A 26814-nucleotide genomic window follows, 5' to 3' on the forward strand; every position below is an offset into this window, starting at 1 on the left:
TGTAGTTGACCCACAATGTTACATTAGCTAGTCACATCAGTTTCAAGGGTACAACATACAACACAGTGACTCAACAAATCTATGCAGTGTGTTATGTTCACCGCAAGTGTAGATACCATCTGCCACTGTGCAACACTATCACAATACCATGGACCATAGTCCCCATGCTGTATCTTTTATTCCCATGATTTATGCATTCCATAACTGGAAACCTGTTCCTCCCACTCCCCTTCACCCATTTTGCCCATCTCTCTGGCAACCACCAGTTTGTTCTCTGTATTTAAGAGTATGTTTCTACTTTTTTTTAGAAGGTTACTTTTCTTTTTTGGTATAGAAATAGCTTTGATGCTTTATTTTAAGTTTCATACATAATGCATATTCAAAGTAAAAATCAAAAAGTATAAAATGATATAAAGAATATATGAAAAAAATATCCTTAATTCCCACACTAAGAGATAAACTTGACCATTATGTTGGTGTATCTTCCTGGACTTCTAGTTGTTTATAGTTAGAAATATCAATGTGAACATATAGATGAGTACAAAACCACAATCAGAATGTTGACTTTATTTTAGGTAATATGTGCTTCAGCACTTTGTTTGAATTCCTTTTTAATTATAAAAGCCACCCTATAAAGTAGGTACTGTTAGCATTCCCAATTTAGAGATGAAGAAATTCTGAGGACAAATTAGTCAGCTTGTCCAAAGCCACATGGTAGCAAGTGTTGAAGCCAGAATCCAAAATGTAGCAGATTTACTCCAGAACCAAAGACAAGCTAATGCATTTTTCACCTAACAGTATATCATTGATAACCTTTCCACATTAATACATATCCAAGCACATACATCCTTTTGTGGAGGCAAAGTATGCCTTTAGATTGTTGTGCCTCAGTTTACATAAATTGTCTCTTCGTGGTGGAGTTTAGTTTGGTTCTTTTTTTTTTTTTCCACGTCTACAGTAATGCTCTGAAGAGGACCCTGGCTAATCTTCCTGACCACTTATTTAGGATAAATTCCTAAAGTTGAGAGTTTGATTCACGTTTGTATACACATTGACAAAATGCATTTTCTAAAGTTTAAACCCACCTCCATTCTTGCCAACCGTACACAAGAGTAACTTTTCTCCACACTACCTCCACGGAGAAAAATCCTTAAAACCTCACAATTCAAGATGCTTTGAAGACAAAATCTCTTTCCTTAGTGAGTCTTTCCTTATTAAGTCCAACTACTTTAAAGACAATGTACTTCATCTATTGGACCAATGCGTCTGCAGAAAACAGTTCCAGCATCTAATCACCCGGTCACGGCCAGTAGGCGGTGCTCACACACAGACTAGAAAGCTTTCTGGGGTCACATTCACTCTGATGCACAGGGCATCGTTCACACCAGCTCAGACTCTTGCACAAGACATCATGGCCTGCTTACTCGAAACTTATGTAAGAGTTTGTACAGTCATCTCTAAAATTCAGATTTTTTTGTTGTTATTCTTCTTATACCAATGCCTTGACAGGAATGATGTTAGCAATGTCCCGATATCCTTCCCATTAAGAGGTCTGTATCTACAGGCAATAATAGCTCACTAGGACCTATTCACGTGAGCTTTCAAGCATCTGATTCTTAAAAATGCATCAACCAGGTGTCACCTCTCACTTCTTTATCTATACTTCTTGTCTATAAGGAGAGGTATACACCAAAACACTACCTAATGTTCTGTCTTTTCCTTATTTCACTTGTATTCAACTTTCACATATTTCTTATTAAAAATATGGCCAAATACTTGTCATTGCAAGCCTGAAGTGGATAAATTTCTCTCTCTTTTCCTTCCGACTAGAGTTCAGTTTCTTTCTTTTTTAATGTCATTGTATTTGAAACTATCATGCTGCCTTATACTTAATATAAGCACATTTCTGACTCCTCTATGATTTGGTGGCTTATACCTTGAAAAGCAGAATTTAAATGGAAAGATTGAAAAATGTGACCCCATACACAAAATATATGTCTGAATATTCAAAATTTCAGAAATAAAACAGATAAACATATGGGAGGGGGGAATAAAAGAAAAAGAGAGAGAGAGAGAAACAAGCCATAAGAGACTCTTAACAATAGAGAACAAATTGAAAGTCGATGGAGGGAGGTGGGTGGGGGAGGGGCTAACTGGGTGATGGGGATTAAGGAGGGCACTTGTTATGATGAGCACTGGGTGTTGTGTGTAAGTGATGAATCACTGAATTCTACTCCTGAAACCAATACTGCACTGTATGTTAAGTAACTAGAATTTAAATAAAAATTTTTTAAAAAATATATCAGAAAACACTTTGAGGAAATTATTTACAACAAATATGATCCACAGATAATGATGTCCTTAAGAGATGAAAAGTTTGTAAATGTCTTTTTAAAATATTAAAGCCCTAACAGAAAAAAAATAGACAGTGAACGTGAACAGAATTTACAGAACTACAAGTAAATATGGATGTATTTCAATAAAATATTTAATCTAGTTATGACAAAAATACAAATTAAAATGATCTTGTCCCAATTAGCAAAGAGTAATTCAATGTTGTAATGATGGTTAGGACATGGCAAAGGTCAAAGTTACACCTCACACATGGTTAGTAAAAGTATATAGCCATTCTAGAAAGAAATTTTATAACTTATAGCAAAAATATTAAAAATATTTATATCCTTTGACCAGTAATATGTCTCTGGAAATTATTGTAAACCAAGTCAAACATGATATATGTAAAGTTCATTCTGCCATTATTTATTCCAACAAAATACTATACACCACTAAATATCCAAAAATGGAGCATAATTTTTAATATACATGTATTTTTAACATACATATGCAGGACAAATATAGGAATAAAGTATATCTTATCTTTGATATTTTCTCTGGATAAAAGTGATAGTTTTTGTTTTTAATTTGTACTTTTTTGTTTCTGACACTTCATAGAGGAAAATGTATCACTTTTATAACCAGAAAAAAATATAGCTTTCAAAGATCAACTTCATTGAGGTATAATTTCTGTACAATACAGTATATAAATTTAAGGATAGAGTTAACTGAGTTTTGAAAAATGGCATTCTAATGTGACACTCAATCATAATCAAGATACAGAATATTTGCATTTTTTAAAATAAGTTCTATGCCCAGCCTGGGGCTTGAACTCACAATCCTGAGATCAGGGATCACCTGCTCTACTGACTGAATGAAACTGGTGCCCCAAGACAGAGAGTATTTGCAGTCAAATCTTCCCACTTTCATCCCCAACAACCCCTGGTTGGTATTCTGTCACCATAACTCAGTTTAGCCTCTCAAAAGTCTCATGTAAATAGAATCAGTATGCTGTCTTCTATGTTTTTCTTCTTCCCCTCAGCATAATTTTTTGAGATTTAAACATGATGATATGTATACCCTTACCTTGTTTCTTTTTACTGTTGAGGAGTATTGATTTCAAAGATATACAATAATTTGTTTATCAAATCAACTAATGAAGGATATTTGGGTTGTTTCCAGTGTGGAGTTATTATAAATAAATCTTCTAATTACATTGGCATAAAAGTCTGTGAACATGTGCTTTAGTTTTTCTTGAGTAAATACCTTGGAGCAAATTTTCTGGATAACATTTTAAGTATTTATTTTTTACAAAAACTGCGGGGGCGCCTAGGTGGCTCAGTCAGCTAAGTGTCTGCCTTTTGCTCAGGTCATGATCCCAGGGTCCTGGGATCGAGTCCTGCATCAGGCTCCTGCTTACGGGGAGCCTGCCTGTCCTTCTCCTCTCACCATCTCTTTATATCTCTCAAATGAATAAATAAAATCTTTAAACAAAAAATTTAAAAAGTGCAAAGCAATGTTTCTAAGTATTTATACCAATTTATCCTCCCAACAGCCCTGCCTGAGAGCTTCAAATGTCCTATACTCTCACCAACATTTGTTATTATCAGTCTTTTAAATTTCAGCGATCCTAGTGGTAAGAAGGGGGATCTTTTATTTCCCTGATTATTAATGATTCTTAGTCTCTGTTCACATGCTCATTGGCCATCTGTAGACCTTCTTTTGTGAATAGTCTGTTCAAATCTTTTCCTAATTTTAAATGGGATGTTTGAAAACTGATTATTGAGTTTTAAGAGTTCTTAGTACGTTCTAAGTAAAACTCTTTTATCAAATGTGTGTATTGTGAATATTGTTCCGTTTGTGACCTGCCTTCTTAACAATGTCTTTTGAAAAGCACTTTTGGATTTTAGTGACATACAGTTTCTCAGTGTTCTTTCTTTTATGGATTCTGTTTTTGGAGTCAAAATTTCTCTTGAATTTCAGTTACTCCTCTAACAAGCAAAAAACATGAACAAGTTCCTTAACTTCTCTAAGCCGTCATTTCTTCACCTACAGAATAGGTATTTTTGTACTGTTTCAAGGATGGTTTTGATCATTTAATGTGACAAGAGCTTAAAATGTCTAGAGCAGCAGCTGACACAGGTGAGGAAAACAAGAGAGGTTGGTGTGTCTTTAATGACCTTGGCCTCTCATGACCTTTAAACAACAGTCAGCTAGGGGTATATTAGAATGCATTTACCCTTGGGATTTCTAACTGTAGTTTTGCATTTCTAGCCCTCTGATTTTCATTTTAATCCTGCCACTTAATGATTTGATGACTGTTTGATGAATCATCAAACTTCTCTGGGCTGCAGTCTCTTCTTCTGAAACATGAGGTCACTAATCATTCTTTACAGTCACTTCCATCAAGAGCCTGTGAATAACAATCTTTTCATCAGGAATTTAAGTAGCAAGATAAAAGAATATAATTTTTTTTCTTTTTTGTGATGTCTGAAAGTGAAAAGACAGTCTTCCAGCTACTGAAGTAATGAGTGCCTTCTATCACTTTCTCCTGGTCCAGAATAATAAAAATTAAAAGATAAAACATCTTAAAGAAAAGAGGCACATCTTTTTGTCCTGTGAACTGGTTTAACTAAGACCCAAGTTTCAAAAGTGAAGGGAAATTCAGTGATCATTCTAGGTAATCTGACAAATAGGAATTTTGGAATTTTACATCCAAAGAACCACAGAGTCACTATATTTATTACTTTGTAGCCTCATACACAAACATTAGCATCAAATGTATCAATTACACACGAACTTTTCACTATGAAGGTCTATTTTTATCATGTTTTCTCCTTGTATTTTTTTTAAATTTCAGCTTTATTGAGCTATTCATCACTTCTATATTTTGAAATATTTTATTAATTTGACTTCAAATATTAAATGATGATAGCATGCTTGATTCATCAAAACCTTTATAAGTGATGGGAGGGTATCTGATTGACAGGAGACAGAGAAAGCCAGGTCAACTTGATGGAATTCTTCCTACTGAGGAAGCTTCGTTGTATATTATGGTAAATTAACTGCATTCTTGACCTTTTCTTATTCCCATGCCTAAGTCAAGCGACTTCAGAGTTCTTCCTCTAAAGCACGAGTATTTCTCCATCCCGTGTGCCTCCCTTTGACCTTTAGGATAAGTGGAAGTGACAGTTGGCTAGTTCTGAGCCCACACCTCAAGGAACTTTGCACGTGGCAGCTTGCTGTCTCGTCTCGTGTTTTCCCATCATCCCCATGACAACCTGCCTTGGCTAGTCTGCCGGAAAATGAGACACATATTGACAGAGCTGAGTAGCTCATCATCTCAGCCACCGCCAGCCTGGATCAGCCAACCTCCAGCAGGTGAGTGAGCTCAGTCAAGATCAGCAGAGACTCTTGGTTAACCCAAAGCTGACCCCACATGACAAACAGTTATCACTGTGCCACAACAGAGCTTTGTGGTTGTTATATAGGCAACTGAAACAATTATCGTGAGCTTTCTTGCACATAACGGATCACATCTATTATGCTTTTAAATACATTGAAAACAAAACCCCAAATTGTTTTTGTTTCCTCGAATACCTCCGGAAGCTTGGGTGCTCCAGCTAACAGACAGACCCTCTTCTGTATGTGTGACCACAGGCATTGTACAAAGGCTGTATAACACATTTAACACAAAGAAGGAATAGCCACCTTCAAATGCTGACATGCTGGCTTGCAGTCTCAAAAATCAATTTCTAAGTGAAATCCACAGAGCCAATAAATCTGGATTCAATTTAAATATGTGCAGGTGTGTGTAAATACATATGTGTGCTTATATCACCCATACATGTCTTTATGAAGTGTCTCAAAACATTTTTTAAAATTACACACCCACCTGCAAAGAAAACTTTAATAAATTCTAAGTACAATTACATGGATTACTTTTCCCCATCTCATTACATTAACACCAGAAATTTATTATAAAAAGGTTAAACCAAAGCATTGAATTACTTTTAAAACTCTCCTAAAATATTTTTATGCCAAACTGAAGATAATTCTCACACATTATTAGCTAATGAGGAATCTATACTTCCTAAACATAGTAGTTTTCGTCTAACATCAGACAGCTCATCCTCCTTGATGAGGAATACTTGATTTATCTCCATAATATCAGAAGCAAACAAAATGTACAAGGGCACCACCATTATTCATCTGGATTCTAGAAGTAAGACACCACACATTCAAATAAACAAAAGAAGATATCAGTAATAGAAAAAAATACATTAATCATTACTTGAAAGTAACACCATTTTCAATGGGACCCATTCAAGGATACTGATAAAAAAAAAATCTGAAGTCATAAAAAGTTAAGTAAGGTAGCTGGTTAAAGCACAGACAAAAATAAGTTGACATCAGATAACCCAGTAAAGCATTTCAATTCTTATCACTGGGCACTGATTAAAATCACCTTTTTAACTGAAGAATAACTTAGAGGAATACTACCTCAGGTTTGGAGATGATAGATAGATGATAGAGAGATGATAGAGAGATAGAAAGATAGATATGCATATATATGCCAGCATATATAGATATGGATAGAAATCCTTATATAACTTTAGAATTATCATATTATTTGTGCCTATTTTTATTGTTGATTAATCTGATGAAGACTAGCAGAATTTAGGCAGGGCACAGAAATGAAATGAAAAGAAAAGTGGTTACATTTTATTATAATTTATTCTTATGCATACTATACCATGCATATCATCAACTAAGTAAGTGCTATAAATTGTTATCAACCTTTCAGTTTATACTGCAAAGTCATTTGTACTGTGGTTATAAAAACCCAAACTTGTATAATTATTTCAAGTAGTCAGTAATACCAGAAAGTACTAGAAAGCACCACACTTATTTTTAAACCTGCCTATAGCTATTGTAAGCACACGCATACACTCTCTGTTTACTCTGTGTGAGGGAAATGTTATTTTTCTTTTGGTCCCCATTCTTTTCACACGAATTTTATGCTTGGGTGGCATAAAAATCATTTCTAAGTGAGAAGCAATTCAACTTTGCAATCTGACTTCCAAAAATGCTTGAGTAATGTAGGTGAAGGTGGTCAGATTGTTGCAACAAGACCACAGGTAGATGGATTGAAGTTCATCTTCTCTTCCTCTTTCAGCCTACTGTCTAAGAGAGGTGCTAATGAACACCAAAATGACCATATTCTTAATACAACCAGAAAAGCAAAAAGAGAATCAGAATCAATATAGCCTGTTCTTGAAAATCTAAGTGTCTGCTAGGCTCTAAAGACAATCCAATACAAAGTAAGAGATATCAATTATGTCACAAACAAAAAATAATACTGAAAAGCTGATCAATCTCACTAAAAATGAGAAGTGAAAATTAAGATGAGCTATAATTTTTGGCAAGTAGATTGGAAGAAATGTAAAAGACCGATAATATTCAGAGCCAGCAATACAGTGGGGATATGACATTTTCATCCAATGCTAGTGGTCAGATAAATTGGTTCAACCTTGTATAGGATAGTTTTGTCTGTGTGTCATAGAAAAACCCAACTAGGGGCACGTGGGTGGCTCAGCCAGTTGAGCGTTGAACTCCTGGTTTTGGCTCGGGTGGTGATTTCAGGGTCCTGAGATCTAGCCCCACATCCGGCTCCATTCAGAGTCTGCTTGAGACATTCTCTCCCTCTCCCTCTGTCCCACCCCTGCACTCTCTCTCTCTCTCTATCTATCTCAAACAAATAAATAAATCTTAAAAAAAGAAGGGGGGCTGCCTGGGTGGCTAAGTCAACTAAGCAGCTACCTTTGGATCAGGTCATGATCTCGGGGTCTTGGGATCAAGCCCCACATGTGACTCCCTGCTGAGCAGGGAGTCTGCTTGTCTTCACTCTCTGCCCCTCCCCCTGCTCTCTCTCTCAAAATAAATAACTCTTTAAAAAAAAAAGATACATAATGTCCACCTTTCCTGACAGTAAATAACTGTTGAATGGGGCATGAACTTGTGGCAGCTATACTTTTATGTGTGATATTTTGGTAGTATATGCCAAAATTTAAATGTGTAAATCTAGAACAGTGTAATATTTCTTTCAGGAATTTAGGCTAGACATTCTTCCAGAAATACTGTGGAAAGATACAGTCTCCCTTGTAGGTACTTCTGGGAGTATTTCCATGTGTGTATATGTACGTGCATCTGTATATCTTTACACAGTACTTCTGGAAATACATGTAATCATACCAGCATCAGTAATAAAAAATTGGAAATAATATATAACTTAAATGTCAGTTAATTCATGTTAAATACTTAGTATAGAACCAGGTACAATATGTGCTAAGGGAATATTTAATGTTGTTTTGGGTTTGGGTGTAAATCTTTTGTTCGGTGTTTTTTCTTTTTTTTTAAATCTCCATCAGTATAAGATTAAACAATTGCAGACATCCATATATTGGAATACCTTGCTGCAATCAAAAAGAACAACTAGGTTTATATTTGCTAACATTGAAAGATTTACAAGATATCTTGTTCAGAAAAGAATACTTCAAGTTTCTTAACAGTATTTGTAGCATCATCTTATTTTTCTTCAAAAAGACAAGGAAAATAAAGCTGAGAATATAACTGGGAATGAGTTTCAGTTTCAATATTGTCATTTTTTCAAACAACACATAAACATTACTTTTTTATTCTTCTGCATGATTTTTGGTGTCCTCTTTGTTTTCAGTTGCTTAATAAGATGGGTATAGATAAAATGTGTTTTATATTTAACCTGCTTAGAGTTCTCAACACCTCTTGAATATATAGTTTGATATCTTTCATCAGTTAAGAATTCTCAGCCACTTCTCTTCAAATAATGAACATCCCATTCTCTTTCTTTCCTCTTCTGGCACACCAATCACACAGTTAGACCTTATTATCATATTTTCTATGTCTCTTTTACTCTTTTCTGTATTTTCTATTCTTTTACTTCTTTGGGCTCCAGTTTAAATATTTTCTTCTATCTTACCTTCAGGGTTACTTATTCTGTCTTTAGCCATTTGCAATCTCCTGTAAAACCAACTAATGAGTTTGCAGATTACATTTTTCAGTTCTGGAATCTCCATTTGATTCTTTTTATAGTTTCCCCAGAATTCCCATTTATTTATTTTAATACACTAAACATATATTATGTAATTTGAAGTCCCTGATAACTCCATTATTTGAATCTGGGTATTTATTTTCCCATTTTTTCTCTTGATTTTTCGTCAAGTCTTATCATTTCACATGCCTTATAATTTCTGACTAGAGCCAAATATTCCCTATGAAAAACTGTAGAGGTGTTTCAAAACTCTAGATAATATTACCTTTCTCCAGAGAAAATGTAATTTAGGTTCTGGCATGCAGCTATGCTAGACATATTAGCCATCCAAGATTCACTTTTTTGATTAGGAATTGAGATTATCTAAAATTGGACTTAACTCTTTATAAGAAATGTTCTATTTCCAGTATCCCAGCCCCCCCTTTACCTTCACCTTGGAGAATTCCAGCCAAAAGTCTGGGGCTTTTGTGAACCAGCTCCCTCATATTGGTGAACCTTGAATTCCAATTTTTATAACCTCATGCCTGTTGACGGCTCTGTTCAGCTTCCCAACCTTTTGACATAGCTTATTGTTTCAAGAACTGGCAAAGCTCTGAGAGACCAACTCTCTGACTCTGTGCTTAGTTGTTTTTTTTTTTTTTCCTGTGGGGAGGGTGGTTCCTGGAGTACACAAATCTTTGCTCTCCAGTTTTTCTATCTATTTTCAAAGAAGGTTTGTGAGAAACAAGTTAATACACCATTGGCAAATTACAAATCACAAGCAATTTTTTTTAACTAAAAGGAAGAAAAAAACAGAAAACTCCATTACAGCAAATCACACTTTGAGTTAATATCTGATATTTATATAAAATGAGATTGAGAAGTTTTAACAAGAACTCTACATTTAGAGATTATATTCTAGGAATTTGAACCCTAGAAAATGTGAGGGGAACTGCTAAGTGTGTAAGGTATAAAAAATGGGAAACTGGTTGTCATCGGGCTGCTCCTTAAAATTAATCCTATTGGAAACTGAGATCTATTAAAAAGTACCAAAGTGACCAAACAGTAGGAAAGAATGAAATATCCGGGTTAAAATGTTAACATGAAGCCAGACTATAATCTCCTTCCATTAATATTATTAAGATAGCTATTGAATGCATTACTTTTTTCTTAACCATATACCTGGCAGTCTATCAATGTTAGCTAATATAAGCAAGCAAAAAAAAATTATTGTAAAACAATTATCAGCAACAACCAAACAAGGAAAGTGCTAATGAACTTAAAAAAAAAAAAAAAGACAACCAAGAAACTGAAAATTTTTTTGTGACTTCACATCTCCTGACTTCATACCCACTTCTCGAAGTCATGTCAAAGAACAAAATGTTATAAAATCCTGGAAATTCCAAATAATACCCGTTTCCCATTTAGGTATGCCCAGACTCCCAGTACAGGTAAGTCAGGAAAAATTCAAGGGAAAAAATTGTTCATATAAGCATTATGAACAGTATGATTGTTAATTCATACTGTGTGGACAGAGGGGTCTACCTTAACCATAAATAGAAGAAAAGGAACAACAATAAAAGAAGTCATGAACTGAGGGACAGACAAAAATTTACCGTCAGGGCCTCATGTCACAGAAAGGCTTTAAAAGAATATAAAGGCATAAAGCAAGGATGCAGTTAAAATAATACAACCACATAATAAGAGGGAATGGGAAAATTCTTTCCAGGCAAGGAAACAAATGGACAACAAAAAACTCGCCATTACCTATCTAATAATAAATAAATTAAGAAACCTTAAGGAGCAGATTAACCATGGCTGAAAATTAAATTACTGACAAGGACAAAAGCCTTTGAGATAATTATAATAAATGCTGAGGAAATGGGCAAACAGATAAGATAATTAGAAAGAAGATAATAGATACAAAAGATAGATTAACATCATCTATCATCAAGATAGTTCCTATTCCTGAGGTAGAAAACAACAAACAAAATAACCAAAAAAAAAAAAAAATGTTTAAAGATGTAATAGGTCCAGGTAATTTTCTGTTATCCTAATGTCCAACCATAACCGCAGAGAATAATAATAACACTTAGAATAATAATAACTTTAGAGAGAACAAAGAAGAAAAAGGGTAACATAATTTGGGAGACTGAAAAGCAAATGGACCAATGGTAACAAATTTGGCAAATATAAGAAAGCCAAATCTTAAGCCATCAAGAAAGCTGAGGCTCAACACAGTTTGGTTTACAGAAATCTCACAAGGTGGAGGAACTGGCAGCCTCAGATCCCTTTAGGATTGTGGATAAAAGAAAGAGATGCCAGGGGCACCTGGGTGGCTCAGTGGGTTAAAGTTTCTGCCTTTGGTTCAGGTCATGATCCCAGGATCCTGGGATCGAGCCCTGCATTGGGCTCTCTGCTCAGCCGCGAGTCTGCTTCCTCCCCCCTCTCTGCCTGCCTCTCTGCCTACTTGTGATCTCTGTCTGTCAAATAAAAATAAATAAAAAAAATAAAATAAAATCTTAAAAAGAAAAAAAAAGAGAAATGCCAAACTGAGTGAGAGAGTTTTTCTCAAAGAAGCTAGCTTCTTAGTATCCTTACTCATCTCATTCTAAGCCTTGGGATTTATTATCTGGATATTTAGATTCAGTGGCTATATGCACACTGATTTCTAACTGCAGAGACCACCACTAAGTTCCTCCAACTGGAACATTCCCCCAGAATGATGGCATTTGGATATTTATGCTCCAAGTAGAAGGAGAGATTTGGGACACTAAGCAGTTCAAGAGGATGTATTTAAAGACACCGATATTTGGGGATTCTCAACAAAAAGGCCATTAAGGTTACACTACAATGAAGCTCAAACACAACAAACCCAACCCATGAACTCAGTACTTCCAGTCAGCTTTAGTAACTCATCTTAATCATAAACAAACAACCCAGAATTATACGAACTAAAGGAAAACCTCTAACATGGGAAAGGCAAAACAAACAAACCAACAACAGGAAGAGAAAAAAGAGCAACCCAAGTTAGAAAAAACTGGGAAAACTATGTACAAAAAAAAAACAAAACTTTAAAGATGGCATTACTAATACCTTATCAGAGATAAGGAAAACTAATGCATCCTTGAAACAAGATTAGAATGCTCTTTAAAAAGGAGATTTCAAAGAAGCAAAAGCTTTTAGAAACATAAAATGCAAAGACATTCAAATGCAAAGACAAAATTCAATAGACAATTTGGAAAATATAAGTGAAAAAGTTCTCCATAAAATAGTGTAGAAAGACAAGAGATTAAGAAAGAAGGTAAGAAAATCAGAAAGCTAATCCATGATTCTAACACTATAATAAAAGTCACTTCAGAGACATAAAGACAAGTGAGCAGAGGAAGTCATCAATAAAATGATTTAAGAAAATATCCCAGAACAAAGGTCCCTGGGTGGCTCCGTTGTTTAAGTGTCCAACTCTCAATTTTGGCACAGGCCATCTCATGGGTTCTGGGATCGAGCTCCCCATTGGGTTCCACATTCAGCAGGGAGTCTGCTTGAAATATTCTCTCCCTCTACCCCTCCCCATCCTCTCTGTCTTCTCAAATACATAAATTATTTTAAAAAAGAAAAGAAAATATTCCAGAACAGAAGGATATACATCACCAAATAAAAATTGTATGTTATGAAAAGACAAATAACCTCATATAAAAATGGTCTTCCAAAGAAGATATACAAATGATCAACACATACATGAAGAAGTCTCAACATTATTGGCTATCAGGCAGATGCAAAAACCACAGTGAGATACCACTCAGAAGGCTGGGAAAAAAAAAAAAAAAACAGGTGATACATGTATAGGCAGGGATATGGAGAAATTGGAACCCTCATACATTGCTGGTGGGAATGCAAAATAATGTAACTGCTTTGGAAAATAATCTAACAGTTCCTCAAAAGATTAAATATAGAGTTACTGCATGACCCAGCAATTCTGCTCCTGGTATATACACAAGAGAATAGAAAACATATGTCTACACAAACTCTTGTACATAAACTATAAATCCTTCACACTTGCTAAACTATGGGAAAACTCAAATACTCATCAGTTGATGAATAGCTAAACAAATTGTGATATAAACGTACAATGGAATATTATTCTGCAATGAAAATAAGGGAGGGGTACCTGGGTGGCTCAGTGGGTTAAAGCCTCTGCCTAGGGCTCAGGTCATGATCTCAGAGTCCTGGGATCAAGCCCTGCATCAGGCCCTCTGCTCAGCAGGGAGCCTGCTTCCTACTCCCTCTCTCTGTCTGCTTCTCTGCCTACTTGTGATCTCTATCTGTCAAATAAATAAATAAAATCTTAAAAAAAAAAGAAAAGAAGGGAAATACTGATACATGCTACAAAATGAATGTATCTTGAAAACATTATGTTAAGTAAAAGAAGTCATTTAGGAAAAGTTATATAACTGTATGAATTCATTTATCTGAAATGTCCAGAAAAGGCAAATCCACACAGCCATAAAGGTAGATTAATAATGCCTACTACTGGGAGTTCAGGTTGGAGTTAGTACTGATAGCTGTCAGGTTTCTTTTGGGAGGTAATACAAATATTTCAAATTTGATTATGGTAATAACGGCACAATTCTTTGAATATACTAAATAACATTTAGTTGTATACTTTAAATGGGTGAATTGCATGGTAGGTAAATTGTATCTCAGTAAAGTTGTTTATATGCAAACTGTATTTAATTTAAAACATTCAAAAAATGATTGGCTGGGTTTCCAGTATAATGGATGAGAATAGATGCAACCAAGGTATTTTGTTGCCACATTTCAGAATACTAAGGACAAAAAGAAGATTCTACAGACTTTCAATGGAGGAAAAATTAAATAATAAGAATCAGAAATCTGAATGGCATCACACTTCTCAATAGCAGCCAGAACCATGAAGAAATGCAGCAATGCTCTCAATATTCTGATGGTAAATATCTCCATTCTAGAATTCTAGTTCACCAAACTGTGATCAAGCATGCAGGTAAGATAAAGATATTTCTGGCATAAAATAGCTCAAAAAAGTAACCTTGTACACCATACAGTGAGAAGCTTCTAGAGGATACGCTCCTTGAAATGAGCATATCAACTAAGAAGATAACAAGGGATAGGGAAATGGGCCATCCAATGTCACAGAGAGGCAAAGGGAATTCCCAAGGAAAAGGGAAATCTCAAATAATAGTTATGCTCTAGGTCAGAAGGCAACAATCCAGTCTGAAGAAGCAAGACAAGCACCAAATATAAAAAACATTCTTCACCCAGAGCCCTACTTCCATCTAACCCAAAATGCCTGGATGTGTCTGCTCCAGATGTTTACATGTTTTTGGACTATGTAGCCACGTGTTGTAGCAATTTCTGCTCTTCCCTCAATGCTCCAACATTAGATCATCTAAAGACACTCATTTCAAATCACAGAAGTGCCCTTCATTCCCTTTACTTGGGAGCTAAAATTAAGCCATGATGAGATGTGTTCATCAGAGTATCCATGATTATGCTGGGTAACAAATTAACCATCAGGCTTTGGGGACCTCTCAGTCTCATACTACATGTCCAATGTGCCTTGGGATGGATATCTTTCTCCCATAGTTACTGAGCACCCAGGCTTATATTAATAAACTCTTGATTCTATTTTTTTAAAGATTTTGTTTATTTATTTGATAGACAGATCAAAAGCAGGCAGAGAGGCAGGCAGAGAGAGAGGGGAGGAAGCAGGCTCCCTGCTAAGCAGATAGCTCAATGCAGGCTCGATCCCAGGACCCTGAGATCATGACCTGAGCTGAAGGCAGAGGCTTAACCCACTGCCATCCAGGCTCGCCCACTTTGATTCTAAACATCTTGTTCTCACAGTTGCTGTGGAGGGTCAAAAGTCGGTTTGGGAAACACTCCTCAACCACTCCCAGAAACAAGATACATCTCCCACACTTCCAGCACATTGGCAAGAGCGAGAAAAATGACCCTACTCTAACCACAATGGTTTTAGGAAATGTGGCAGACCACACGAATATATGGCGAGCCATAAATATCTCTATGTATAAACTGGGAAGTAAAAATTACAAAGTAGCCTAATCTCTCTGACCATATTTTTGTCAGATATCCAGAACCTGCCTCACAGTCCATGCCTGCCAGATGCCCCACCTTGGTAAGCCCTGAGTTTTCCAGAATTCAGTTGTGACCTTGTCCACTTCTTTCCCCAGAGGAGGCAGCTGTTAATTCTAGGGAAGCTGAAGCTAGAATATGAAACAGAATGTTCAGTTAATGTTTTCTTCATCAATGAGCCCTTTCCTAACATCACTAGGTTTGTATTTGCTCTCAGATTTTAAAAAATAAGAGCAGGCAGATAAAGAGAAAGAGAATTGTTAACACAAAAGTCAGAATAGTGGTTATCTCTGGTGGAGAGAAAGAGCAATATGGCTGAGAAAATGAAAAACTAACAGATTCTATTCCTTAATCTGGGTAGTAAGTGCTGGGTACATAGGTCTTTGTTTTATTAGTGTTCTTAAATTAAATCTCAATCTATCTATCCATCTACTACCTCTCCAGTCTACCTGTATGTGTGCCCAGTTTCCTGTCGTGCAATAAGGATTAACGTTGACTAAAGAAATATTTGACCCTAGATGAGCTCCTGAGAAATAACCCCTAGCCCTTCCAATGCCTTCTCTGGAAAGAGTGTGTTTATTATCTAGAGGCCTTGGACATGCGATATCAGCTTGACTTCTGGAGAGGCTGGAGATAAAGGTCAGCCATGTGGGCAGTGAGCCAGTCCTGTGTTGGCACACAGTGTCGGTGGGATTGATGGACACTGATTGCATGACTCCCCTGGAAGAGGACAAGGAAGCTCTTGCCTGGTCTGGGATGTTGTCCTTTGCTGATTTTAATCTCCATCCTTTTGTTGAAACTAGTAAGTAACTGTTTTGCTACATTCTTTTTTTTTTTAAGATTTTATTTATTTATTTGACACAGAGAGAGAGATCACAAGTAGGCAGAGAGGCAGGCAGAGAGAGGAAGGGAAGCAGGCTCCCTGCTGAGCAGAGAGCCTGACGCGGGGCTTGATCCCAGAACCCTGGGATCATGACCCAAGCCGAAGGAGGAGGCTTTAACCCACTGAGCCACCCAGGCACCCCTCTTTTGCTACATTCTGTGAATTCTTCTGATGAAGATGGTCTTGGAGACCCTTGAACTATACTTGGATGTAAGACAGTCTTCACAATTAGTTTTTTTTTTTTAATAGAATAGAGGAAAATTTCTCTAAATATAGAAAGAATTAAATCTGCAGAACACAGAGACATTTTGTCTTCTGTAAAAGATGCATTTTAATAGATCTACATCAAGACATGTCACAAAGAAGTTCCTGGACATTAAGTATAATGAGAGAAAAGAAATCTTTAGTCAACCAGATGAAATGCAGTTTACTTACAGAGACAAGAGGTAACTGCTGCTGAATTCCAGGGGAAAATATAAAAACATTTATAAAAATCTGAAAATGCAGTACTGAAGAATATAATACTCACCTTACATGTATGCTCAAGCATTAAACTAACAGACCAACATTCTTACTCAGGAAACAATCGTGAGGTAGAGCGCCCATAGGCCCTTGCTGAAAACAGTTACTCCAAAGCAAAACTGGGCAATCGAATATGAATCAAAATGAATAAAAATCTCCAAAAGGGAGACACAGGACTATACCGGTGAGCACTGAACACTGAATTCATTTTTGGGGGGAATCTGGTTAAACAACTGTTGCAGGGGCGCCTGGATGGTTCAGTCGGTTTAATCAACAACTCTTGATCTCAGACCTTGATCTTGGGGTCCTGAGTTCAAGCCCCATGCTGGGCTCTGTGCTGGGTGTGGAGCCTACTTAAAACAAAACTAAACACAACAAAAAACAACTGTTGGAATCATGAGTGTAGAACAGAATGTAGATGTTAAAACTCTTAGCTAAATAAAAATAATAAAATAGAAGTCAGGATGTGATTGGGAAGAAAGTGGGAGGGAGGGGGAGAAAACATGATAAACTCCTCTGCCTTTCCTAGCAGAAAGCAACAGAATTTTTTCAAAAATGGACATAACCCAAAAACATGACTCCATCTCTGATATTTTTCATAACCAACTTTCCTTAAAATAAATCTATATAATTGAGCTAATATAAAAATAACTGACATTTATGAATCACTATATTCTAGGCACTGTTCTAAATGTTTTCTTTATATTATCTCTTCTTAGCCTCACAGCATCCTATGATTTAGGTACCATAAATCCTATTTTACAGATGAGAAATCTGAGGCACAGAAAATGTTAAGTAACTTGCCCAAGTTCCCACAGAAAGTTAAGGGGTGGATGCTGGAAGTAGTATTTTTCATGTATGGAAACAGTTCTGTACAGTTTGACTTCAGTTTTTTTTTCTTCCTTATGTTCAGTTGTAATTAAATTTGAAGTCATACTTAATATAATATGCATAGCATAATCTCATGTTTTACAAAAATGTATTACTTTTATCTAGCTATTTTTCTATCTACATTTTTTTCTGTTCTGACTACTTCTAATTGACAAAAACAAGCTCTATATACGTGCATAGAAAAATGTTCAGGATATAGCCAATAATATTTCAATAACATTGTATGGTGACAGATGGTGACTTCACAACAGGAAAAGAAAAAAAAATGTGGAGGAATGTTGCTCATCTAATATTAGAGAAGGTATGTATTTCAGAGAGTTTAATTTGGGGTAATATTTTGCTCTCTGCTCTCTAATTATGTATATTGTTTGAATTTATATAATTAATAAGGTCTATAAAATTAATAAAACACTCTTTTAAAATGTATCTTCTAATTTGGGGGGGGAAAAACAACATGCTTCTACTGCACCAATACCATGAAATTTTGAGCAGCTGTTAGAAGTGTTGGTATATGGGAGCATGGATGGCCCAGCTGGTCAAGCATTCAACTCTTGGTTTCAGCTCCAGCCCTGCTCTCAGGGTCAAGAGATTGAGCCCAGCATTGGGCTCTGCATAGCGCAAGAGTCTGCTTGAGATTCTCTTCCTCTCCTTCTCCCCCACTCCACTTCTACAATAAAAAAATAAATGAATAAAATATTTTTTTAAAGTGCTAGTTGATTAAGACTTAGGGATATTGGATAAGTAAGCTTATTTTTGTAAAAACTGTCAATTTGCAATACAACGTGAAGAATGCAGTTAGTGATGTAAAATCAAATATGGTGTGTGTGTGTGTGTGTGTGTGTGTGTGCACATGTGGTGAGTCAGACACACTGAAGTTCTTCAAGATATTAGCAGGGGTTGTATCTGAATGTTAGAATTTGAGATCATTTTTACTCTATATTGTTGTCAGAGCTGACCAAATCATTAATCATAAACACCCCAATTTCTATTAAAATGAAACAAAACAAAAATGAAATGAAATGAAATAAATTAAAACAAAATAAAATAAAATAAAATTGGGGGAAATTAAAAAATTAAAATTTGAGGAATGGTAAAGACAAAGGTAAAGACATTTGTACTTGTCCCTCAGAGCAGTTCCCTGATTTCTCTACTCTGACTGGCAAATATGTGGGTGTTTGGTTTTTTCCACAATTTTTTTCCTCTGCTGCTGATTGCCTAAAACCTTGTTCTTGATTATCCTCTTTGAGATATATGACAGCAGGAGCTGTTCTGTATTGAGTCATTTTGCTGGGGAGGGGAAGAAAATGCTCCAGGGCCATTTGAATGACATGAAAGAAATTGATTATATTTCTGACCTGTTGCTGCTCGATTAGGTGACTCTGACCAGCTGTGGCAAGATTGCCCGAGCTGGTATTCTGCTTAGGGAACAGGTTGTTCTCCATCCTCTACTAGGCTGATTTAGCCCTCTGCTACTTAAAATGTGGTTTCTGGCACAACAATGCAGTCCTCAACCCAGGAGCTTACGAGAAGTGCTGAGCCTTGGGTCCCACCTCAGGCCTACTTCTTCAAGATACCAGGTGATTCTCAGGCACATTAAAGCCTTAAAATTGCAGATTCCAAAAACATCATGTTTTTGATTCTGATGCTTGGTCAAATGTGCACCTGCAACCAGGTCAGACACTCACAGAAGGTTAAATGAAAATACCCGCATTCCACAGAGAAGAAGACTGGGGCAAAGAGTAAGCCCTTTCAGAGGAAGAAGAAAGCCAGGCTCCTCCTGCAACCGCACCCTGGACACACAAACCTGCTCCAGGACTTACAAAACCACCACCCAGAGATCGAAAATGGCACCTAGTTGAGATACCCAAAGACGAGTAACGCTGACGTGAATTAAGGACCGCATTACTTGAATACTCTGTTGTCTCTTCAGGGAGCTGGTTTCCAAGCTCTTTGTACCCTAGAGGGCATATAATAAAACGCTGTGTTTGTAACCTAATAAAAAATAAATTAGGGGCCCCTGGCTGGTTGGTGAAGCAAGTGACTCTTGAACTTACCACTCAGGGCTGTAAGTTCGAGCCTCACATTGGGTGTAGAGATTCCTTAAAAATAAAAAAATTAAAAAAAAAAAAGGAGGAGGAAGAAAATAGATGACCACAAAGCTAAAAGAAAATTAAGACAGGGTGCCTGGGTTGCTCAGTGGGTTAAGCCTCTGCCTTAAGTTCAGGTCATGATCTCAGGGTCCTGGGATGGAACCCTGCATCGGGCTCCCTGCTCAGCGGGGAGCCTGCTTCACCCTCTCTCTCTCTGCCTGCCTCTCTGCCTACTTGTGATCTCTCTCTCTCTCTGTCAAATAAATAAATAAAATCTTTAAAAAAAAAAAAAGAAAAGAAAATTAAGACACAGAGCTTGACAGAGGAGCCCAAGGTCAATGCCAGTTAAAGGTAAAGCCAGGATTTGCATTCAGGTCTTTTGTTGCTCCTCATTTCTGCCTCCTTCCCCATCTTGCTTTTCTACTTGTTTCCCTTTTAGCTGGTCGTCTACATCCAAGTAGTGACCCTATGGGAAACAATGATCATCTCAAGAGCTATGAAATGGTAACTGGAAAAGAGTCATCACCCTTTCCTGTTTGTTAAAATGATCAGAGTAATGGGTGCTTTGTGAAAATGATGAAAGTATGTTGAATAAGCTTCGTGTTGAAACACCAAATTTAGGAAAAAGACAAGAAAAAATTTGCAAAGAGCAACAAAAAAAACTAAAAATCATGGGCTACCTGGGAATAAACTTAATAAATTCCATGTAATTGTAGTTAAAACTCTAGCAACATGTTTTTCAGAGTTCATAGGGCAAATCTAAATTTCACTTGGAATTAGAAAGGAAGGAAAACAGCCAGTAAAATTCTGAAAGAGAAGAGTAATTAAATGAGACTTGCCTCCAAGAGATTTCAGCATTTACCATAAAGGTATTGTGAATGAAACAGTATCTTCCTGGTGAATTTAATTTCTAGTTTAAATCACATATTAATGATATTTTTATAACATTGAATCTTTCTGGCTAAGAAAAAGAATGTGTCTCCCTTTATTAATACATGCCCCTTAATAGCAGCTTATAATATTTTTTGTCTATTTATATCTTGTTAAATTTATTTCCAAGTATTTTATGTGAATTATAGTTGTTGCTTTGTTGCCCTCACTGTGTTGCTGTTATTATGAATTGATCTTTTCCAACAATCTATTTTCCATTCTTTATAAAAAGGCAATTCCTGTGATTAGGAATTGACTTTCTAGAAGTACTCAGAAATTAAAGATATAAAGTGATGTTTCACTGCAGCATGTCTTCAAATACTAAAAATGGGGTCTGACAAGCAAACTCTGTTCTATCCATACAATGGCATACTGTGGAGTCATTTTTTTAAAATGACATGGTTACATAATGAATTGGCATGAGCCACTGTCCAAGATATAGCATTAAGGAAAAGGGAGTTTTAAAACAGCGTGTTAAATATACCATCTTACTTTCTAAATTACATGTGCCTACAGTGTATTTTCAATAAGAGGTCATATTATTTTGTAATTAGAAGAATTTAAAATGGGACATCTTTAATATCATGTAGTTTATTACAAGCATTGTGGTTAACTTGAGAAAAATAAATCAAAGCAGTTTAAGAAAGAGATCTGAAAATCAAAATATTAAAAACACCATGATCCCAAGATCTTGCCCCAAACAGTATTAATATTATAATGCGTATGTTGTGACATTTTCCCACTCTGACTTGTAAGCATATTACGTGCTACCCAATAATATCCTATTGTATGGTGTCCCATAAATTACTTAGTCTTTCCTTTATAGTTGGAAATTTAAGTTGCTTCAGTTTTCTCCATCCTAAAAAACAGTATGATATGGACCTTCAAGCAAATAGTAACATTTATTAAATTTTAATTTCAATTAACATGACTTTTATATTGAATGTCTCAAGTTGAGATCATTGCTATACCCATCATAATTTTATTTATAGCCATATACCATCAATAGGATCACCACTTGAGAATTTAAAAATTCAAAGCTGTTTATTTGGATATTTCATAGACACAAAAGAGTTATTTTATTCACTTTCTGATTGCCTTTTGTCTGGAATGCTTTATGTACTTGATACTCAAAGTAACTTAGCAGGGTGGAAATTGCTTTGGACACAATGGTCAGCTGTCAGTTCTTTTTGTGGATGTTTTGAGGCAAGGATCCAAAAATGACTTATACTAGCTCATAAGGGAAAGTCCACAATGTTCTTTTATTTTATTTGTAAACCACCATTTAATTGACAATAAAAATTAAGTAAAGAAAACATTTACTTGAGTTAGTAGAGTACACTATTATTAAAGACCGCTGGTGAAAACAGTCAGTCATTCCCCATGCTTTGCCAGTGTGAGAATTTAAATGCCTTTAAAGGAGAAAAATGAGACTACAGCACACTGAACCAACTATGCAATTCTACCAAATTTTCCAGGAAATAAAGATCACAATGTTTATGTAAGAAGGTACATGATCTCTAAGTCTGCACTCAACCTGCCATTAATAATTCCATTTGTCCGATTGCTACAGATAAGGAGCATATTGCTTGGGAAGTTGTAACTGCTTCTCTTTCTCATGCATACAACACTCGTGAGGTGAGCTTAGAGTTGGACTTTATATCTTCACTTTACATATGAGGAAGTGACCCCCAAAGAATGGAAGTCTCTCACCCAAAGTGGTGCCACCCAGATATGTTCTATTTGAAGTTGGGGATTCTCCATGGAATGCGGGTTCTGACTGGCTTGTCTGGAAAACAGAATCCTCATTAAACAGATTGCTTTCAAAAATCAAAATGATTATGTAAATTTCCAACTAGTTCAAAATGATATAAGCATTCAAGAAGTCATTAAGTGGCATTTAAATGTGAATTTTACATCTAAGGTAGATGAAAATCTAGCCTGCTTTTATGGAGAGGAGGTGAGATTTATTGGGAATGGCATGAGCGAGCTTTCTGCGTGGATGGTGATATTCTAGAGAGGTTACGGGACTGGACAGATAGGTGATAAAGTGAGTTCGATAAAATTTAATGGTAGAATCTTGGTGCATTTTCAGTGTTTGTTATAAAAATCTTTCTACTTCTCTGCATGGTTGAATATTTCCTACATGTCATAAAAATACAATAAAATGTGAAAGAAAAAGTCATGGAGTTTTAACCCAACATATGTTAGAAACCCATGTCTAGGCAGACAAATCACTTGGATTTACTTGAGAAACTCAGTTTGAAAGGATACACAAAAATTCTATCTGAGAGAGGCATTTGGAACCTGACTACATCTCTTAAGAAAATACTGACTTGTCCAAATTGCATTCTAACTTCACTGTAATGAAAATGGAGATTATAGATTCTTTTCTGGGTATTTGAGAAGTATATTTTGTGTTCAGAATACTTTGTTATTAATAGATTTCTTTATCATTCATGTTGTGGCAGCTGAATAGACATTTCTAAGTGTTTCTTTTTTCAGATAACTATAGAGATTTAATTTCTCTTTCAGTGTCTTTTCAAATGTTTCCACTATTAGGACAACCTGGAAAGCAAGCAAGGCAAATTTTTAGCAATCTGGCATGTCTGGGATAGTCTTGCCATTGAGTTCACTTGCACTGCTCTTTTTCTGGTGCAATGGGGAAAAAACAACTTCCTGTTCGAAGGCCACACGCTCCCACGACAGCTGCCTGCGTCAGCCGGCTTCACCTCCATTGTTTTCCTCCATTCTGTGTGTTTTCTGATTTCACAGCTCAAAGAGAGAAGGCAAAAATAGACAACAAAAGACCCCTAAAAAGCCCAAGTGTCGTTCTCAAGGAAAACAATTGGGGACAATTGTCTTAAAAGAAAATATACTTGAAATAAGTCAATCAGGGAAAGACAACTATCATATGGTTTCACTCATATGTGGAACACAAGGAATAGTGCAGAGGATCATCAGAGAAGGGAGGGAAAACTGAACAGGAATAAATCAGAGAGGAAAACAAAATATGAGAGACTCTGGACTCTGGGAAACAAATTGAGGGTTACAGAAGGGGGGAATGGAGGGATGGGGTGACTAGGGGATGAGTGCTAAGGAGGGCACGTGATCTGATGAGCACTGGGTGTTATACACAACTAATGAATCACTGAACACTACATCAAAAACTAGTGATGTACTATATGTTGGCTAATGGAACTTAATAAAAAAAGGATATGTAGCAATCTTTTTTAAATGACCTTAATAATGTAGTTTTGCTTTTCTAAAAATGATGGATGGATGGAAGATGTGTGTTTTCTCTCGTTAGCTCTACCAGGCACATATGTGTTCATGCTTAGTAAAGGCAGGCAGTCACTGTCCTTTATTCTTTCTGAAAACTCTAGGCTGTCAGAAAACCCACCTTTGTTATGTTTCTCCTATAGAAGATGTGGGTGAGTTCTGCCTGCTTGCTTGTTGACGATATTAAAACGTGTGAGCAATTCTTTGTTGATATTGATACACTGCTCAAGGCTCTTTCTGATTTTTAAACAGAAAGGCTTATTGCCTTTCTGTCACTTAGTGGTGGGAGCTAAACCCTGTCTTAATGACCATTTATATATTAATACTCTTCATAATAGTTCTACTGAATTTTTAACAACTTCCAGAAACCTGAGCGTATCTGTAAAAGTTCCTTACTAAATTATTGAATAACAGTGATAAGAAGTACATTTATGATGACAGGATTAGTTTTTCCTGGGAGAGATATTCAGGTTATTGGCACAAAAATATGTGAAAAAGAAGTAACAGAGGCTTCTGGCTCTTTCCCATGACCCCAAAGAGAGGGATGCCAGAGAAGGAAGAGAAAGCTTGAAACCTAACACAAAAATGGAGGGAAATCCCTGGGGAGAGAGGAGCAGAGACCTTGTTGCCATGTATGGGGCAGAAATGGCAATGAGGCTCTGGGGCAGAGGATAGGGAACTAGGTGGAGAGTGTGTTTCATTGTGTTCTTTTCTCTCCCCCATTAATTTATTGGCTGCCCTTGTAGAATGAAAAACTTTAGTTCTAGCCTAACGTTGAGTTGAGGAGTACGCAATGTCAGAGAAATCCTGGAACGTGGCACAGATACAGAGCCCAGAGAAGGGTCAGGAACATTGAATCTAGTGTGGTTTAGAGTTATGGATAGAAAAATAAGATGAGATCATATTGCAGAATTCCTTGGGAACCAGAAGGAAGATTTTATTTTGTTGTTGCTTTTGTTTTCTGTTTGTTTTTTTTTTTTTTTCTTTATTGGTGGCAATAGAGAGCCACTGAATATTTTTGAGAATCCTATTCTGGTGGCAGTGTGTATACAATGGTTGGGAAGATGGATAGACAGGAGATACAGGGAAATGTTGTTTAAATATCTAGGCCAAGGAGAAATAAAGACCTAAAGCCTTAATAGCTATGAAAATAGGAAGGACAGAGCTGATTTGAGGACTGTTACCAATGTAGAAGAAATAACCTGGCAAGTGATTGTCCTGATAGACAAGTTGGAAGAAGTTAAGGGGCTTGAGAAACAGGAGGCCAATAAAAATGGCCATGAAAATAAAGGAATCAAAAGGAAGATAAAAATTGTTTTGTAAGAGTTTGAGGTTGGGGCATCTGGATGGCTTAGTTGGTTAAGTGTCCAACTCTTGATTTTAGCTCAGGTCATGATCTCAGGGTCATGGGATTGAGCACTGCATCAGGCTCCATTCTGAGCATGGAGTCTGCTTGGGATTCTCTCTCCCTCTCCTCCTGCCACCCCCTCCCCCCCATTTACGCTGTCTCTCTCTTTCAAATAAGTAAATCTTAAAAAAAGAGAGAGAGAGAGAGAGTCTGAGGTTGAAAATCTAATGTAGTTAGATTTAGTACTGCCAAACAAGGGTGTCAGATAGAAAAGTGGAGAAGGTTTTGAATGCTCCTATGACATTTTGAATGCCCCTATGACAGGTTAGGGGTATAATTTGGGGAATCATCTGCCTAAATCAAGAGGACAACTAAAGCTCTACAAGTCTATTTGTTCTCCAGGAAGAATGTAGACAAGAAAGTAGAGATGGGGTGGGATGGAGTTGGAGGTCTTGATTTAATCGCTTATTTTTTTAGTTTTCTTCCATATCCTCCAACAGATTTTATAAATGCAATTGCTGATGGATGAGTTTATAGCAAAACAAGCCTCTCTTCTGCAATATACTGGTTTTCCCCTTCTCATATGCTTACTTTTTAATTCTTTGCCTATTAGGCCAGCTAATGTCAAGCTAATTAAAGTGGGTAGCCACAGAGAATTCTGCAGTAGATCTGAATTTTGAATAAATACCTTTAAGGATTCAGGCACACACACAAACACAAATATAGCAAGCATTGTGCATTGTGTTAGGAGCTAGGATGTATGAGGGACCCTGAGCTTTGAGGAACCTCTAGTTTAATGAGGAAGCTTTCAATCATGTAGGGGAGAAATGCTAAAGCAGAACTGAAGGGGTTTGATGAATGAATGGGTAGCCAGATCTCATTATTTAGATAATGATTTGACATTTTCCTTTTAATGAGTTTGGTGGTGATGCAAAGGGGGTGGGGAGACAAACAGTAGCTTGTAGGTTGAGCAGGATAAAAGAAAAAATAATGTTTATAATGATGAGAAAATAATGTTTTTAATGATTACCCAGAAGAAAGGGACCCGGGAGAAAGGGAGCTGGACATTCATATGACAGAGAGGATAACTGGAAGTGTGGGGTCAGAAGTAGGCACAATAAGATGGGGCTGGAGAGTCAGCCCAACGCTGAACTTCAGTCTTTTTTTGAAGAAGAAGGGAAACTGTGAAAGATAATTTGAGGGTGAAGGAAGAAAGTTGAAGTAGCAGACATTGGATAGCCAATTAATAATACTGCTGGACTGCAATTGCAGGGTCATAGGGAAGTTCTATTTTTAATTTCTTGAGGAATCTCCACACACTGTTCTCCAAAGA

This window comes from Lontra canadensis, unplaced genomic scaffold, assembly GCF_010015895.1.
Source record: "Lontra canadensis isolate GAN:19392208 unplaced genomic scaffold, GSC_riverotter_1.0 scaffold21, whole genome shotgun sequence".
Lineage (NCBI taxonomy): Eukaryota > Metazoa > Chordata > Mammalia > Carnivora > Mustelidae > Lontra > Lontra canadensis.